Here is a 20307-nt window from a genome sequence, read left to right on the forward strand (position 1 = left end):
CGATAGATAGATAGAGGGAGGGCGATAGATAGAGGGAGGGAGGGCGATAGATAGAGGGAGGGCGATAGAGAGAGAGTGAGGGCGATAGAGGGAGGGCGATAGATAGATAGATAGATAGAGGGAGGGCGATAGATAGATCGAGGGAGGGCGATAGAGAGATAGAGTGAGGGCGATAGAGAGATAGAGTGAGGGCGATCGATAGATAGAGGGAGGGCGATAGATAGAGGGAGGGCGATAGAGGGAGGGCGATAGATAGATAGATCGAGGGAGGGCAATAGAGAGATAGAGGGAGGGCGATAGATAGATCGAGGGAGGGCGATAGATAGATCGAGGGAGGGCGATAGATAGAGGGAGGGCGATAGAGAGAGGGAGGGCGATAGAGAGAGGGAGGGCGATAGAGAGAGGGAGGGCGATAGAGAGAGAGTGAGGGCGATAGAGAGAGAGTGAGGGCGATAGAGAGAGAGTGAGGGCGATAGAGGGAGGGCGATAGATAGATAGAGGGAGGGCGATAGATAGATCGAGGGAGGGCGATAGATAGATCGAGGGAGGGCGATAGATAGATCGAGGGAGGGCGATAGAGGGAGGGCGATAGATAGATAGAGGGAGGGCGATAGATAGATAGAGGGAGGGCGATAGATAGAGGGAGGGCGCTAGATAGATAGATAGAGTGATGGCGATAGATAGATAGAGGGAGGGCGATAGAGGGAGGGTGATAGATAGATAGAGGGAGGGCGATAGATAGATAGAGGGAGGGCGATAGAGGGAGGGTGATAGATAGATAGAGGGAGGGCGATAGAGAGATAGAGGGAGGGCGATAGAGAGATAGAGGGAGGGCGATAGAGAGATAGAGGGAGGGCGATAGAGAGATAGAGGGAGGGCGATAGAGAGATAGAGGGAGGGCGATAGAGAGATAGAGGGAGGGCGATAGAGAGAGAGTGAGGGCGATAGAGGGAGGGCGATAGATAGATCGAGGGAGGGCGATAGATAGATCGAGGGAGGGCGATAGATAGATCGAGGGAGGGCGATAGAGGGAGGCGATAGATAGAGGGAGGGCGATAGATAGATAGAGGGAGGGCGATAGATAGAGGGAGGGCGATAGATAGATAGATAGAGTGATGGCGATAGATAGATAGAGGGAGGGCGATAGAGGGAGGGTGATAGATAGAGGGAGGGCGATAGATAGATAGAGGGAGGGCGATAGAGGGAGGGTGATAGATAGATAGAGGGAGGGCGATAGAGAGATAGAGGGAGGGCGATAGAGAGATAGAGGGAGGGCGATAGAGAGATAGAGGGAGGGCGATAGAGAGATAGAGGGAGGGCGATAGAGAGATAGAGGGAGGGCGATAGAGAGAGAGTGAGGGCGATAGAGGGAGGGCGATAGATAGATAGATCGAGGGAGGGCGATAGATAGATAGATCGAGGGAGGGCGATAGATAGATAGATCGAGGGAGGGCGATAGAGAGATAGAGTGAGGGCGATAGATAGATCGAGGGAGGGCGATAGATAGATCGAGGGAGGGCGATAGATAGAGGGAGGGCGATAGATAGAGGGAGGGCGATAGAGAGAGAGTGAGGGCGATAGATAGATCGAGGGAGGGCGATAGATAGATCGAGGGAGGGCGATAGATAGATCGAGGGAGGGCGATAGATAGATCGAGGGAGGGCGATAGATAGAGGGAGGGCGATAGAGAGAGAGTGAGGGCGATAGAGGGAGGGCGATAGATAGATAGATCGAGGGAGGGCGATAGAGAGATAGAGGGAGGGCGATAGATAAGAGGGCGGGCGATAGATATAAGAGGGCGGGCGATAGATAAGAGGGAGGGCGATAGATAAGAGGGAGGGCGATAGATAAGAGGGAGGGCGATAGATAAGAGGGAGGGCGATAGATAAGAGGGAGGGCGATAGATAAGAGGGAGGGCGATAGAGAGAGGGAGGGCGATAGAGAGATAGAGGGAGGGCGATAGAGAGATAGAGGGAGGGCGATAGAGAGATAGAGGGAGGGCGATAGAGAGATAGAGGGAGGGCGATAGAGAGATAGAGGGAGGGCGATAGAGAGATAGAGGGAGGGCGATAGAGAGATAGAGGGAGGGCGATAGAGAGATAGAGGGAGGGCGATAGAGAGATAGAGGGAGGGCGATAGAGAGATAGAGGGAGGGCGATAGAGAGATAGAGGGAGGGCGATAGAGAGATAGAGGGAGGGCGATAGAGAGATAGAGGGAGGGCGATAGAGAGATAGAGGGAGGGCGATAGAGAGATAGAGGGAGGGCGATAGAGAGATAGAGGGAGGGCGATAGAGAGATAGAGGGAGGGCGATAGAGAGATAGAGGGAGGGCGATAGAGAGATAGAGGGAGGGCGATAGAGAGATAGAGGGAGGGCGATAGAGAGATAGAGGGAGGGCGATAGAGAGATAGAGGGAGGGCGATAGAGAGATAGAGGGAGGGCGATAGAGAGATAGAGGGAGGGCGATAGAGAGATAGAGGGAGGGCGATAGAGAGATAGAGGGAGGGCGATAGAGAGATAGAGGGAGGGCGATAGAGAGATAGAGGGAGGGCGATAGAGAGACAGAGGGAGGGCGATAGAGAGACAGAGGGAGGGCGATAGAGAGACAGAGGGAGGGCGATAGAGTGAGGGCGATAGAGTGAGTGCGATAGATAGAGGGAGGGCGATAGATAGAGGGAGGGCGATAGATAGAGGGAGGGCGATAGATAGAGGGAGGGCGATAGATAGAGGGAGGGCGATAGATAGAGGGAGGGCGATAGATAGAGGGAGGGCGATAGATAGAGGGAGGGCGATAGATAGAGGGAGGGCGATAGATAGAGGGAGGGCGATAGATAGAGGGAGGGCGATAGATAGAGGGAGGGCGATAGATAGAGGGAGGGCGATAGATAGGGAGGGCGATAGAGGGAGGGCGATAGAGGGAGGGCGATAGAGGGAGGGCGATAGAGGGAGGGCGATAGAGGGAGGGCGATAGAGGGAGGGCGATAGAGGGAGGGCGATAGATAGAGGGAGGGCGATAGATAGATAGAGGGAGGGCGATAGAGGGAGGGTGATAGATAGATAGAGGGAGGGCGATAGAGGGAGGGAGATAGAGAGATAGAGGGAGGGCGATAGAGAGATAGAGGGAGGGCGATAGAGAGATAGAGGGAGGGCGATAGAGAGATAGAGGGAGGGCGATAGAGAGATAGAGGGAGGGCGATAGAGAGATAGAGGGAGGGCGATAGAGAGATAGAGGGAGGGCGATAGAGTGAGGGCGATAAAGTGAGTGCGATAGATAGAGGGAGGGCGATAGATAGAGAGATAGAGTGAGTGCGATAGATAGAGGGAGGGCGATAGAGAGAGAGTGAGGGCGATAGAGGGAGGGCGATAGATAGATAGATCGAGGGAGGGCGATAGAGAGATAGAGTGAGGGAGGGCGATAGAGAGATAGAGTGAGGGCGATAGATAGATCGAGTGAGTGCGATAGATAGAGGGAGGGCGATAGATAGAGAGATAGAGTGAGGGCGATAGAGGGAGGGCGATAGATAGAGGGAGGGCGATAGATAGAGAGAGGGTGATAGATAGAGAGAGGGTGATAGATAGATAGAGGGAGGGCGATAGATAGATAGAGTGAGGGCGATAGAGAGAGGGAGGGCGATAGATAGAGAGATAGAGTGAGGGCGATAGAGGGAGGGAGGGCGATAGATAGAGAGATAGAGTGAGGGCGATAGAGGGAGGGCGATAGATAGATAGAGGGAGGGCGATAGATAGAGGGAGGGCGATAGATAGAGGGAGGGCGATAGATAGATAGAGGGAGGGCGATAGATAGATAGAGGGAGGGCGATAGATAGATAGAGGGAGGGCGATAGATAGATAGATAGATAGAGGGAGGGCGATAGAGGGAGGCGATAGATAGAGGGAGGGCGATAGATAGATAGAGGGAGGGCGATAGATAGATAGAGGGAGGGCGATAGATAGAGGGAGGGCGATAGATAGATAGATAGATAGAGTGAGGGCGATAGATAGATAGAGGGAGGGCGATAGATAGATAGAGGGAGGGCGATAGATAGAGGGAGGGCGATAGATAGATAGAGGGAGGGCGATAGATAGAGGGAGGGTGATAGATAGATAGAGTGAGGGCGATAGATAGATAGAGGGAGGGCGATAGATAGATAGAGGGAGGGCGATAGATAGATAGAGGGAGGGCGATAGATAGAGGGAGGGCGATAGATAGAGGGAGGGCGATAGATAGAGAGATAGAGTGAGGGCGATAAAGTGAGTGCGATAGATAGAGGGAGGGCGATAGAGAGAGAGTGAGGGCGATAGAGGGAGGGCGATAGATAGATAGATCGAGGGAGGGCGATAGAGAGATAGAGTGAGGGCGATAGATAGATCGAGGGAGGGCGATAGATAGATCGAGGGAGGGCGATAGAGAGATAGATCGAGGGAGGGCGATAGAGAGATAGATCGAGGGAGGGCGATAGAGAGATAGAGTGAGGGCGATAGATAGATCGAGGGAGGGCGATAGATAGAGGGAGGGCGATAGATAGAGGGAGGGCGATAGATAGAGGGAGGGCGATAGAGGGAGGGAGGGCGATAGAGGGAGGGCGATAGATAGAGGGAGGGCGATAGATAGATAGAGGGAGGGCGATAGATAGAGGGAGGGTGATAGATAGAGGGAGGGCGATAGATAGAGGGAGGGCGATAGATAGATAGAGGGAGGGCGATAGATAGATAGAGGGAGGGCGATAGATAGATAGAGGGAGGGCGATAGATAGAGGGAGGGCGATAGATAGATAGAGGGAGGGCGATAGATAGATAGAGGGAGGGCGATAGATAGATAGAGGGAGGGCGATAGATAGATAGATAGACAGATAGAGGGAGGGCGATAGAGGGAGGCGATAGAGAGATAGAGGGAGGGCGATAGAGAGATAGAGGGAGGGCGATAGAGAGATAGAGGGAGGGCGATAGAGAGATAGAGGGAGGGCGATAGAGAGATAGAGGGAGGGCGATAGAGAGATAGAGGGAGGGCGATAGAGAGATAGAGGGAGGGCGATAGAGAGATAGAGTGAGGGCGATAGAGAGATAGAGGGAGGGCGATAGAGAGATAGAGGGAGGGCGATAGAGAGATAGAGGGAGGGAGATAGATAGATAGATAGATAGATAGATAGAGGGAGGGCGATAGATAGATCGAGGGAGGGCGATAGAGGGAGGCGATAGATAGAGGGAGGGCGATAGATAGAGGGAGGGCGATAGATAGAGGGAGGGCGATAGATAGAGGGAGGGCGATAGATAGAGGGAGGGCGATAGATAGATAGAGGGAGGGCGATAGATAGAGGGAGGGCGATAGATAGATAGAGTGAGGGCGATAGAGAGAGTGAGGGCGATAGAGAGAGGGAGGGCGATAGAGAGAGGGAGGGCGATAGATAGAGAGATAGAGTGAGGGCGATAGAGGGAGGGAGGGCGATAGATAGAGAGATAGAGTGAGGGCGATAGAGGGAGGGCGATAGATAGAGGGAGGGCGATAGATAGAGGGAGGGCGATAGATAGAGGGAGGGCGATAGAGGAAGGGCGATAGATAGATAGAGGGAGGGCGATAGATAGATAGATAGATAGATAGAGGGAGGGCGATAGATAGATCGAGGGAGGGCGATAGAGGGAGGCGATAGATAGAGGGAGGGCGATAGATAGATAGAGGGAGGGCGATAGATAGAGGGAGGGCAATAGATAGATAGAGGGAGGGCGATAGATAGAGGGAGGGCGATAGATAGATAGATAGATAGAGTGAGGGCGATAGATAGAGGGAGGGCGATAGAGGGAGGGTGATAGATAGATAGAGGGAGGGCGATAGATAGAGGGAGGGCGATAGATAGATAGAGGGAGGGCGATAGATAGAGGGAGGGCGATAGATAGATAGATAGAGTGAGGGCGATAGATAGATAGAGGGAGGGCGATAGAGGGAGGGTGATAGATAGAGAGATAGAGTGAGGGCGATAGATAGATAGAGGGAGGGCGATAGAGGGAGGGTGATAGATAGATAGAGGGAGGGCGATAGAGAGATAGAGGGAGGGCGATAGAGAGATAGAGGGAGGGCGATAGAGAGATAGAGGGAGGGCGATAGAGAGATAGAGGGAGGGCGATAGAGAGAGAGTGAGGGCGATAGAGGGAGGGCGATAGATAGATAGATCGAGGGAGGGCGATAGATAGATAGATCGAGGGAGGGCGATAGATAGATCGAGGGAGGGCGATAGAGGGAGGCGATAGATAGAGGGAGGGCGATAGATAGATCGAGGGAGGGCGATAGAGGGAGGCGATAGATAGAGGGAGGGCGATAGATAGATAGAGGGAGGGCGATAGATAGAGGGAGGGCGATAGATAGATAGATAGAGTGAGGGCGATAGATAGAGGGAGGGCGATAGAGGGAGGGTGATAGATAGATAGAGGGAGGGCGATAGATAGAGGCAGGGCGATAGATAGATAGAGGGAGGGCGATAGATAGAGGGAGGGCGATAGATAGATAGATAGAGTGAGGGCGATAGATAGATAGAGGGAGGGCGATAGAGGGAGGGTGATAGATAGATAGAGTGAGGGCGATAGATAGATAGAGGGAGGGCGATAGAGGGAGGGTGATAGATAGATAGAGGGAGGGCGATAGAGAGATAGAGGGAGGGCGATAGAGAGATAGAGGGAGGGCGATAGAGAGATAGAGGGAGGGCGATAGAGAGATAGAGGGAGGGCGATAGAGAGAGAGTGAGGGCGATAGAGGGAGGGCGAATGATAGATAGATCGAGGGAGGGCGATAGATAGATAGATCGAGGGAGGGCGATAGATAGATAGATCGAGGGAGGGCGATAGATAGATCGAGGGAGGGCGATAGATAGAGGGAGGGCGATAGATAGAGGGAGGGCGATAGATAGATAGATCGAGGGAGGGCGATAGATAGATCGAGGGAGGGCGATAGATAGATCGAGGGAGGGCGATAGATAGATCGAGGGAGGGCGATAGATAGATCGAGGGAGGGCGATAGATAGAGGGAGGGCGATAGAGAGAGAGTGAGGGCGATAGAGGGAGGGCGATAGATAGATAGATAGATAGAGGGAGGGCGATAGATAGATCGAGGGAGGGCGATAGAGAGATAGAGTGAGGGCGATAGATAGATCGAGGGAGGGCGATAGAGAGATAGAGTGAGGGCGATAGATAGATCGAGTGAGGGCGATAGATAGATCGAGGGAGGGCGATAGATAGAGGGAGGGCGATAGATAGAGGGAGGGCGATAGATAGATAGATCGAGGGAGGGCGATAGAGAGATAGAGTGAGGGCGATAGATAGATCGAGGGAGGGCGATAGATAGATCGAGGGAGGGCGATAGATAGATCGAGGGAGGGCGATAGATAGATCGAGGGAGGGCGATAGATAGAGGGAGGGAGGGCGATAGATAGAGGGAGGGCGATAGATAGAGGGAGGGCGATAGAGAGAGTGAGGGCGATAGAGGGAGGGCGATAGATAGATAGATAGATAGAGGGAGGGCGATAGAGTGAGGGCGATAAAGTGAGTGCGATAGATAGAGGGAGGGCGATAGATAGAGAGATAGAGTGAGTGCGATAGATAGAGGGAGGGCGATAGAGAGAGAGTGAGGGCGATAGAGGGAGGGCGATAGATAGATCGAGGGAGGGCGATAGAGGGAGGCGATAGATAGAGGGAGGGCGATAGATAGATAGAGGGAGGGCGATAGATAGAGGGAGGGCGATAGATAGATAGAGGGAGGGCGATAGAGGGAGGGTGATAGATAGATAGAGGGAGGGCGATAGATAGAGGGAGGGCGATAGATAGATAGAGTGAGGGCGATAGATAGATAGAGGGAGGGCGATAGAGGGAGGGTGATAGATAGATAGAGTGAGGGCGATAGATAGATAGAGGGAGGGCGATAGAGGGAGGGTGATAGAGAGATAGAGGGAGGGCGATAGAGAGATAGAGGGAGGGCGATAGAGAGATAGAGGGAGGGCGATAGAGAGATAGAGGGAGGGCGATAGAGAGATAGAGGGAGGGCGATAGAGAGATAGAGGGAGGGCGATAGAGAGAGAGTGAGGGCGATAGAGAGAGGGCGATAGATAGATAGATCGAGGGAGGGCGATAGAGAGATAGAGTGAGGGCGATAGAGAGATAGAGTGAGGGCGATAGATAGATCGAGGGAGGGCGATAGATAGATCGAGGGAGGGCGATAGATAGATCGAGGGAGGGCGATAGATAGAGGGAGGGCGATAGATAGAGGGAGGGCGATAGATAGAGGGAGGGCGATAGAGAGAGAGTGAGGGCGATAGAGGGAGGGCGATAGATAGATAGATCGAGGGAGGGCGATAGAGAGATAGAGGGAGGGCGATAGATAGATCGAGGGAGGGCGATAGATAGATCGAGGGAGGGCGATAGATAGATCGAGGGAGGGCGATAGATAGATCGAGGGAGGGCAATAGATAGAGGGAGGGCGATAGAGAGAGAGTGAGGGCGATAGAGGGAGGGCGATAGATAGATAGATCGAGGGAGGGCGATAGAGAGATCGAGGGAGGGCGATAGATAGATCGAGGGAGGGCGATAGATAGATCGAGGGAGGGCGATAGATAGATCGAGGGAGGGCGATAGATAGAGGGAGGGAGGGCGATAGATAGAGGGAGGGAGGGCGATAGATAGATAGATCGAGGGAGGGCGATAGATAGAGGGAGGGCGATAGATAGAGGGAGGGCGATAGATAGATAGATCGAGGGAGGGCGATAGAGAGATAGAGTGAGGGCGATAGATAGATAGAGGGAGGGCGATAGATAGAGGGAGGGAGGGCGATAGAGGGAGGGCGATAGATAGATCGAGGGAGGGCGATAGATAGATCGAGGGAGGGCGATAGATAGATAGAGGGAGGGTGATAGATAGAGGGAGGGAGGGCGATAGATAGAGGGAGGGAGGGCGATAGATAGAGGGAGGGCGATAGAGAGAGAGTGAGGGCGATAGAGGGAGGGCGATAGATAGATAGATCGAGGGAGGGCGATAGAGAGATAGAGTGAGGGCGATAGAGGGAGGCGATAGATAGAGGGAGGGCGATAGATAGAGAGATAGAGTGAGGGCGATAGAGGGAGGGCGATAGATAGATAGAGGGAGGGCGATAGATAGAGGGAGGGCGATAGATAGATAGAGGGAGGGCGATAGATAGAGGGAGGGCGATAGATAGATAGATAGAGTGAGGGCGATAGATAGAGGGAGGGCGATAGATAGAGAGATAGAGTGAGGGCGACAGAGTGAGGGCGATAGATAGAGGGAGGGCGATAGATAGAGAGATAGAGTGAGGGCGATAGAGTGAGTGCGATAGATAGAGGGAGGGCGATAGAGAGAGAGTGAGGGCGATAGAGAGAGAGTGAGGGCGATAGAGAGAGAGTGAGGGCGATCGATAGATCGAGGGAGGGCGATAGATAGATAGAGGGAGGGCGATAGAGAGATAGAGGGAGGGCGATAGAGGGAGGGCGATAGATAGATCGAGGGAGGACGATAGAGGGAGGGTGATAGATAGAGGGAGGGTGATAGATAGAGGGAGGGTGATCGATAGAGGGAGGGAGGGCGATAGATCGGGGGAGGGCGATAGATCGAGGGAGGGCGATAGATCGAGGGAGGGCGATAGATCGAGGGAGGGCGATAGATCGAGGGAGGGCGATAGATCGAGGGAGGGCGATAGATAGATAGGAGGGCGATAGATAGATAGGAGGGCGATAGATAGATAGGAGGGCGATAGATAGATAGGAGGGCGATAGAGAGATAGAGGGAGGGCGATAGAGAGATAGAGGGAGGGCGATAGAGAGATAGAGTGAGGGCGATAGAGAGATAGAGTGAGGGCGATAGAGAGATAGAGTGAGGGCGATAGAGAGATAGAGTGAGGGCGATAGAGAGATAGAGTGAGGGCGATAGAGAGATAGAGTGAGGGCGATAGAGAGATAGTGAGTGCGATAGAGGGAGGGCGATAGAGGGAGGGCGATAGATAGAGAGATAGAGTGAGGGCGATAGAGGGAGGGCGATAGAGAGATAGATAGATCGAGGGAGGGCGATAGATAGATCGAGGGAGGGCGATAGATAGATCGAGGGAGGACAATAGATAGAGGGAGGGCGATAGAGGGAGGGCGATAGATAGAGGGAGGGCGATAGATAGATATAGATAGATCGAGGGAGGGCGATAGATAGATAGATCGAGGGAGGGCGATAGATAGATAGATCGAGGGAGGGCGATAGATAGATCGAGGGAAGGCGATAGATAGATCGAGGGAAGGCGATAGAGGGAGGGTGATAGATAGAGGGAGGGTGATAGATAGAGGGAGGGTGATAGATAGAGGGAGGGTGATCGAGGGAGGGCGATAGATAGAGGGAGGGTGATAGATAGAGGGAGGGTGATAGATAGATAGAGGGAGGGTGATAGATAGATAGAGGGAGGGCGATAGATAGATAGAGGGAGGGCGATAGAGAGATCGAGGGAGGGCGATAGAGAGATAGATAGATCGAGGGAGGGCGATAGATAGATCGAGGGAGGGCGATAGAGAGATCGAGGGAGGGCGATAGAGAGATCGAGGGAGGGCGATAGAGAGATCGAGGGAGGGCGATAGATAGATAGAGGGAGGTCGATAGATAAGAGGGAGGTCGATAGATAAGAGGGAGGTCGATAGATAAGAGGGAGGGGGATAGATAAGAGGGAGGGCGATAGATAAGAGGGAGGGCGATAGATAAGAGGGAGGGCGATAGATAAGAGGGAGGGCGATAGATAAGAGGGAGGGCGATAGATAAGAGGGAGGGCGATAGATAAGAGGGAGGGCGATAGATAAGAGGGAGGGCGATAGATAAGAGGGAGGGCGATAGATAAGAGGGAGGGCGATAGATAAGAGGGAGGGCGATAGAGAGATAGAGGGAGGGCGATAGAGAGATAGAGGGAGGGCGATAGAGAGATAGAGGGAGGGCGATAGAGAGATAGAGGGAGGGCGATAGAGAGATAGAGGGAGGGCGATAGAGAGATAGAGGGAGGGCGATAGAGAGATAGAGGGAGGGCGATAGAGAGATAGAGGGAGGGCGATAGAGAGATAGAGGGAGGGCGATAGAGAGATAGAGGGAGGGCGATAGAGAGATAGAGGGAGGGCGATAGAGAGATAGAGGGAGGGCGATAGAGAGATAGAGGGAGGGCGATAGAGAGATAGAGGGAGGGCGATAGAGAGATAGAGGGAGGGCGATAGAGAGATAGAGGGAGGGCGATAGAGAGATAGAGGGAGGGCGATAAAGTGAGTGCGATAGATAGAGGGAGGGCGATAGATAGATCGAGGGAGGGCGATAGAGAGATAGAGGGAGGGCGATAGAGAGATAGAGGGAGGGCGATAGAGAGATAGAGGGAGGGCGATAGAGAGATAGAGGGAGGGCGATAGATAGATAGAGTGAGGCCGATAGAGTGAGTGCGATAGATAGAGGGAGGGCGATAGATAGAGAGAGAGTGAGGGCGATAGAGGGAGGGCGATAGATAGATGGAGGGAGGGCGATAGATAGAGGGAGGGCGATAGATAGATCGAGGGAGGGCGATAGATAGATCGAGGGAGGGCGATAGATGGAGGGAGGGCGATAGAGGGAGGGAGGGCGATAGAGGGAGGGAGGGTGATAGATAGAGGGAGGGTGATAGATAGAGGGAGGGTGATAGATAGAGGGAGGGTGATCGATAGATCGAGGGAGGGCGATAGATCGAGGGAGGGCGATAGATAGAGGGAGGGCGATAGATAGATAGAGGGAGGGCGATAGATAGATAGAGGGAGGGCGATAGATAGATCGAGGGAGGACGATAGATCGAGGGAGGGCGATAGATAGAGGGAGGGTGATAGAGGGAGGGTGATAGATAGAGGGAGGGTGATAGATAGAGGGAGGGCGATAGATAAGAGGGAGGGCGATAGATAAGAGGGAGGGCGATAGATAAGAGGGAGGGCGATAGAGAGATAGAGGGAGGGCGATAGAGAGATAGAGGGAGGGCGATAGAGAGATAGAGGGAGGGCGATAGAGAGATAGAGGGAGGGCGATAGAGAGATAGAGGGAGGGCGATAGAGAGATAGAGGGAGGGCGATAGAGAGATAGAGGGAGGGCGATAGAGAGATAGAGGGAGGGCGATAGAGAGATAGAGGGAGGGCGATAGAGAGATAGAGGGAGGGCGATAGAGAGATAGAGGGAGGGCGATAGAGAGATAGAGGGAGGGCGATAGAGAGATAGAGGGAGGGCGATAGATAGATAGAGGGAGGGCGATAGATAGATAGAGGGAGGGCGATAGATAGATAGAGGGAGGGCGATAGATAGATCGAGGGAGGACGATAGATCGAGGGAGGGCGATAGATAGAGGGAGGGTGATAGAGGGAGGGTGATAGATAGAGGGAGGGTGATAGATAGAGGGAGGGCGATAGATAAGAGGGAGGGCGATAGATAAGAGGGAGGGCGATAGATAAGAGGGAGGGCGATAGAGAGATAGAGGGAGGGCGATAGAGAGATAGAGGGAGGGCGATAGAGAGATAGAGGGAGGGCGATAGAGAGATAGAGGGAGGGCGATAGAGAGATAGAGGGAGGGCGATAGAGAGATAGAGGGAGGGCGATAGAGAGATAGAGGGAGGGCGATAGAGAGATAGAGGGAGGGCGATAGAGAGATAGAGGGAGGGCGATAGAGAGATAGAGGGAGGGCGATAGAGAGATAGAGGGAGGGCGATAGAGAGATAGAGGGAGGGCGATAGAGAGATAGAGGGAGGGCGATAGAGAGATAGAGGGAGGGCGATAGAGAGATAGAGGGAGGGCGATAAAGTGAGTGCGATAGATAGAGGGAGGGCGATAGATAGATCGAGGGAGGGCGATAGAGAGATAGAGGGAGGGCGATAGAGAGATAGAGGGAGGGCGATAGAGAGATAGAGGGAGGGCGATAGATAGATAGAGTGAGGCCGATAGAGTGAGTGCGATAGATAGAGGGAGGGCGATAGATAGAGAGAGAGTGAGGGCGATAGAGGGAGGGCGATAGATAAATGGAGGGAGGGCGATAGATAGAGGGAGGGCGATAGATAGATCGAGGGAGGGCGATAGATAGATCGAGGGAGGGCGATAGATGGAGGGAGGGCGATAGAGGGAGGGAGGGCGATAGAGGGAGGGAGGGTGATAGATAGAGGGAGGGTGATAGATAGAGGGAGGGTGATAGAGGGTGATCGATAGATCGAGGGAGGGCGATAGATCGAGGGAGGGCGATAGATAGATAGAGGGAGGGCGATAGATAGATAGAGGGAGGGCGATAGATAGATAGAGGGAGGGCGATAGATAGATCGAGGGAGGACGATAGATCGAGGGAGGGCGATAGATCGAGGGAGGGTGATAGAGGGAGGGTGATAGATAGAGGGAGGGTGATAGATAGAGGGAGGGCGATAGATAGAGGGAGGGCGATAGATAGATCGAGGGAGGACGATAGATCGAGGGAGGGCGATAGATAGAGGGAGGGTGATAGATAGAGGGAGGGCGATAGAGAGATAGAGGGAGGGCGATAGAGAGATAGAGGGAGGGCGATAAAGTGAGTGCGATAGATAGAGGGAGGGCGATAGATAGATAGAGGGAGGGCGATAGATAGATCGAGGGAGGACGATAGATCGAGGGAGGGCGATAGATCGAGGGAGGGTGATAGAGGGAGGGTGATAGATAGAGGGAGGGTGATAGATAGAGGGAGGGCGATAGATAGAGGGAGGGCGATAGATAGATCGAGGGAGGACGATAGATCGAGGGAGGGCGATAGATAGAGGGAGGGTGATAGATAGAGGGAGGGTGATAGATAGAGGGAGGGCGATAGATAGAGGGAGGGCGATAGATAGAGGGAGGGCGATAGATAGATCGAGGGAGGGCGATAGATAGAGGGAGGGCGATAGATAGAGGGAGGGCGATAGATAGAGGGAGGGCGATAGATAGAGGGAGGGCGATAGATAGAGGGAGGGTGATAGATAGAGGGAGGGTGATAGATAGAGGGAGGGTGATAGATAGAGGGAGGGTGATAGAGGGAGGGAGGGTGATCGATAGATCGAGGGAGGGCGATAGATCGAGGGAGGGCGATAGATAGATAGAGGGAGGGCGATAGATAGATAGAGGGAGGGCGATAGATAGAGGGAGGGTGATAGAGGGAGGGTGATAGATAGAGGGAGGGTGATAGATAGAGAGATAGAGGGAGGGCGATAGAGAGATAGAGTGAGGGCGATAGAGAGATAGAGTGAGGGCGATAGAGAGATAGAGGGAGGTCGATAGATAAGAGGGCGGGCGATAGATAAGAGGGAGGGGGATAGATAAGAGGGAGGGCGATAGATAGATCGAGGGAGGGCGATAGATCGAGGGAGGGCGATAGATAGAGGGAGGGCGATAGAGGGAGGGCGATAGATAGATAGAGGGAGGGCGATAGATAGATAGAGGGAGGGCGATAGATAGATAGAGGGAGGGCGATAGATCGAGGGAGGGTGATAGAGGGAGGGAGGGTGATAGAGGGAGGGTGATAGATAGATAGAGTGAGGGCGATAGATAGATAGACAGATAGATAAAGTGTATTTATGTTGCATTGAGTAGAGCAAGTATGGGCGATAGATAGATAGATAGATAGATAAAGTGTATTTATGTTGCATTGAGTAGAGTAAGTATGAGGTGTGCAATTATATGGCACTGAGTGGTATTATGTGGAGTGTATTTACGTTGCATTGAGAAGAGTGTAATTATGTGGTGTGTTATTATGTTGCACTGAGTGGTAATATGGGGAGTGTATGTTGTATTCAGTAGAGTGTAATTTTGTGGCGTGTAATTATGTGGCACTGAGTGGTATTTGGAGTGTATGTTGCATTGAGTGAAGTAATTATGTTGCATATAATTATGTGGCACTGAGTGGTATTTGGAGTGTATGTTCCATTGCAGAGTGTGTGAGGGTGCAGAGTGTGAGGGTGCTGAGTAAGGATCTCAAAGTGCTGGGGGGGGACTGCTGGCCCTTCGAAGGAGCTGCGGTTCAGTCAAAGAGGTTTTGATATTTCCATGTCCAAAATTCTGCCCAACTGCTCTGTTGTTCCCTTACTCTCTAAGCATGTCCTGCGGCTGCCAGTGGGACACGCTCATTCAAGAAATCCAGGTGTTCTACAAGTGACTTTGTTCAGCACAAGTTTCTTTTACCCAATTTCAGGACTCAGTCCACGTTGGGCAATTCCCTCAGAGAAACCAGGGGCGTAATGCCAACCCTTGCAGCCCCTGAGCTGCAGGATGCCCCTCAGCCCTTGTCCCATTCAGCCTAAAGTCACTGGATATCTATCAGATATAGAAGTCTCGGGGTTCCCTCAGCATATTCTACAGTTAGACCCCAATAATGTGCGTAATGCCACTGCGAGAAATGACAGCATCATGGGAGGTTCTCATCCCTTATGTCTCAGACGTGAACAACCACCTGGATAATTCAAGCAATTTCTTGTGCAACCCTGGCGTAGCACAGGTACATTCCTTCCCAAATGGCAGAGTGGGTTCAATGAAGTTTCTTCATATCAAGGCACTATGGATCCCTCCTGCGGTTACAGTGGGCAATACACTCATGTCTTTAGGATGTCCCCATTATGAAAGTAATATTAAGGACAATATTCCCCCAGAACTGAGCTGACTGAAATGATTCTCAAACATATAAGGATGCCTGACCAGCTGAAGCCCCGTTCTGTGGTTTCCCTACATTTCGACTAAAAGTGTGACTTGTCACAGCAAGTTGGAAATGGGACTGGGAACCTATTATGATCCTGTTCTGCCTGCACCTGGCCGCTTAAATGGTAGCTTCCGCAGACTATCACGTTCACAGATCAAGTGATAAACGTACGCATGCGATTGCGGGTGAATGGGGGTTGAATCGTGCACTCTAAATGGGAGCGAACTTGTGAAGGGATGATTTGAACACTGGGTTGTGAAATAACAAATAAAATACACGTGCTACCAAGCGTACACATACAGACAGCTGCGCGTGTGCGCGCACGTGGAAACAGACACGAGAACAGAGGATGCAGAAGCATAGTTTGCGGCAGGAGTGGACAACGGACTCAAAGAATACAAAACAAGTTGAGCAGCTCCACTTCCCGATGGTCTGATATTGGTATTTTCATAAGCACTTTTCTTTCCTGAAGGTGCTGCCTCTGTCCATTCCTGCAGCTCTGATGGCCAACTCTGAACGGAGAGATCGGGTTTGGTTGCAGAAGAAAATCGCAATAGTTGAAAACCGGACTCTTATGTGGCTGCATTTTTGCCTCGCTGTGTCCTTTCACTGGACATTCTCGAGTTGTAGAAAACATTGTGCCACGTGCGCTCCCACAGTGCGAACTACACTTCACACTTCAACAGGACAGAAGTATTAGAAAAGGTTTTGGGAAATTGAATGCAACTTATTTTTTCCTGGTCCGTCCCCTGTGAGTCCTCAACAAAGAGGCAACTACTTTCCCAATTAAAAATAAAATTCAGCTAAAGTGATCAATATGGATTGCAAGGGATTGAAAGCAAAAGTCGATGTGTTGGCTCAGGAAGATTCTATTGTGAAAGGACATCCTTGGCAACAACAAATGAGTAGGAAAGATACAACGGTGTAAATTCTTGCATTACATGACATGTGTTGTAAAGTCGGACATTCGACGCTGAGAGGGAGATGCAGAAGAGCCCCTCATGCATTCTTTTGGAGGAAGAAAGATGCATCCAGTCCGCTGACAGCAGTGGGTGACAGATTAATGTGTATCTATGGTGTTTGCAGTCAAGCCAGCGGCTGAAGGGTTGACCCCAGAGCACTCGAAACAACGCTTCTGTTTGGACAGCAGACAGAAGAGGGGGCGGAATGTTTAACCTATAATATATCCCAGTGTTAAGAACCTCTGCTGTTTACCATATTTGTAATGAGTTTGCAAGCAAGGAAATTAACCTGCGAGGCTAGAATGCAAACAGCAATACAGGGGACCCACAAGGGTCCTTCCATCCGGCTCTTCGATAGCGGGGGGGGAGGGGGGCTGGAGGGCTAAAAATTTTCTGCCCTATTAATGGATTTTTTAAATGTTGCTAGTGACACTGCAAGCTTTCTTTATGAAACAGCAAAAATAACAAGCTTTCCAAAAACCGCTCTCCAAAAACCGAGCAGATTTCAACAGAACGACCTTCAAAATGAGAAGCACGGGTTGAGTGCAGCCTGCAGCAAACTTCTGCTGCGGAAGCGCACATCTGCGCTTTGCACACACAAACATGCAAGTATAACATGACAATAACAAAGAAACATTGAACCGGGAACGTGCAAAAGAAAGAAACGAAAGTAGCTGGGAAATGAAGGGAAGGTTAAACGAGAAAAAAAAGCAATAGAAACAAAATTAAAAATGCCGATCATACGGACCTGAAGAACTGAGGCGACATAGCGGTAGTCAGGCAGCCTTCCTTGGTACGTGGGCAGGGCCTGCAAAAGAAACAGGAAGGAACAGCCGGGAAAACATCCGGAACCCTGCACGCTGAATGCTGAAGTCCCGGCCCCATCAGAGGGACCGGGTGAAGACTGCATGGCACCAGAGGCAACACGGGCCTCCCGAGAGCCGAGACTGACCCGCTGGCTGCCGAGGGAGAGAGGGACACGCGGAAAGAGCCCGGTGATTTGGGGGGGAGGAGATGTGTGCGCGTGTGTGTGGGGAAGGGCAGGTGGTGGCTTATTTTCCGAACGGCTGACTCAAGAGTGAAAAGTACGTGGATATGCAGGACAGTGTAGAGGTGTTGTTCGAGGGAGGGCATGTGGTGGCTTATGTGCGTAGCGTCAGACTTGAGAGTGTAAGGGCGTGGGTGTCGCGCGAGATTGCATGCAATGTGTAGGTAATTGTGCATGTGGCTGAAAGTGTGTCAGACTGCGGGGAGGTGAAGGATAGGAAATGATTGCGGGAGGGAGGGGGGGGGGTGGGGAGTAGTTTGGCATGTATCACCCAAAGAAAGTCACAGTGTGGTGGGGTCAACTCGTAGACGAACACTGCTCTTGAAAGCGTCTGTGCTTGTAAACGGTACAATGAATGTAAAAAAATATGCTTTATTATATTACGGAAAGTGCTTTAATTGGTATAATGAAACCACGTTGTGTACCAGATGGAAAAATAAATTTCTAAGTACGGAAAATGGCATGTAGAAGCATTAGTCTTATGTAAAAGTGTAAGAATTTCATGTGTTTTCACAGGCGCGCTCACAACAGCAGAACGCCACCGCCCAGCAGTACACGTGATGCGAAGGACAAAAGCGCGCACACACACTGAAATCTCCGACTGCCCTACGCGAGAGGCCAGCAGCAAAAGCGCGCACACACGATCCCAGCTTTCTGAAGAACACACCTGTGAGAATGGTGCATTTAACATGCAAGAGTTGATAAAAAGCAGACATGGTGCCAGTAAGGCGGCCTCCGAAGTCCTTTTTGTGAAGCTTTTCACACTTGCCCTGAATCACAAAGGGCGAAATCCAAAAACGTGGCATGGCGCCTTCTTGCAAGAGAACACGCGATTTGAAGGCTGAGGTTTTCAACACTACCAGTAAATAAAGGGCGAAAAGAATGAGCGCTGCATGGCGCCAGCTTCCCGAAGAACACACCTGTGAAGTTTCTCAGTGAGGCTGTTAGCACTTGCAGTGAATAACAAAGCACCCAAAAAGAATAAACTTGTAATGGCGCCAGCTTTGAAATGGTGCACTTAACGTGAAAGTTAGATTGCCACCGGTATTTAGATACTTGTATTTAAACCTAGTCAGTAAAGCTAGCTAATGTTACTAAGGGTTATAATAGCCAGGTGTTGTTTGGGAGTATGGGGGAAGGGCAGGTGGTGGCTTATGTGCCGAACGGCTGACTCAAGAGTGAAAAGTATGTGGATGTTGGGCAAGATTGCATGCGATGTGTACTTGGTATGCAGAACACTGTACAGATGTTGGTAGGGGGAGGGCATGTGGTGGCTTATGTGCACAGCGTCCGACTTGACCGTGATAAGAGCGTGGGTGTCGCGCGAGATTGCATGCGATGTGTCGGTAGCTGTGCATGTGGCTGAAGGTGTGTCAGACTGCAGGGAGATGAAATGATTGTGGGAGGGGGGAGTGGTTTGACATGTATCACCCAAAGAAAGTCACAGTGTGGTGGTGGGGTGAACCCGTAGACGAACACTGCTCTTGAAAGCGTCTGTGCTTGTAAACGGTACAATGAATGTACAAAATATGCTTTATTATATTACGTAAAGTGTTTTAATTGGTATGATGAAACCACGTTGTGTACGAGACAAAATAAGTACAGAAGATGGCATGTAGAATCATTAGTTTCCTGTAAAACTGGAACTGAAAGTGTTTTAATCGGTATAATGAAACCACGTTGTGTACGAGACGGAATAAGTACTGAAAATGGCCTGTAGATTCATTTATTTCCTGTAAAGCCGTAATGTAAAGTGTTTGAATTGGTATAATGAAACCACATTGTGTACCAGACGGAAAAAGCAATTTCTAAGTACGGAAAATGGCATGTAGAAGCATCCTGTTTTATGTAAAAGTGTAAGCATTTCATTGGTTTTCACGGGCGCGATCACAACAGCAGAACGCCAGCGCCTAGCAGTACACGTGATGCGAAGGGCAAAAGCGAAAGCGCGCACACACACTGAAATCTCCGACGGCCCTACCGAGCGGCCAGCAGCAAAAGCGCGCACACACGATCAAATCTCAGACAGCACAGCGCGTGCCCATTCCGTCTCAGATTCCCAGGAAGTGAGTCACAATAAATGCTTCGCTGGACGCAGTGCTTCGCACAGCTTTCACCAGCTCGACCTAAAAAGCATCTAACCATGGCAGTGCGTTGGTCTAGACAGCTCCTGGTTAATTACGTTTCCCGCTTTTCAAGGTGAACTTGATACACTCAAATAATGGATATTGCTATTCTTCCAAAACTCTCAAAGATCCTGCCCATGTGTTGGTTTCCGGAAATGGATCAATATGGATAATAGGCCATTTTTCCAAGAAAGAGATTTCTAGGGTTATCGCAATGCCACACCATTGGGACTGTAGTCAAAAGGCAACGTTTTATGTTAAAGAAAGCTGCCTATATTGCAGAAGTGAAGATGTTTGCCATGGAATGTGCCGTATTGTGGCTTCTCAGAGAATACCAAAACACCCCGATTCTTCAAGTGGGTGGATGTAGGCAACTGTCCTACGGGGCCAACCCGGAGCCCCTGTCATGAAACATGGTGCTGCCCAAATCCAATGACGAATGAAAAAAAGGGGAGAGCAGCATTGTGGTAAAGTTAGCAAATGAAAGGA

Source organism: Lissotriton helveticus, chromosome 7 (genome assembly GCF_964261635.1).
Source record: "Lissotriton helveticus chromosome 7, aLisHel1.1, whole genome shotgun sequence".
Lineage (NCBI taxonomy): Eukaryota > Metazoa > Chordata > Amphibia > Caudata > Salamandridae > Lissotriton > Lissotriton helveticus.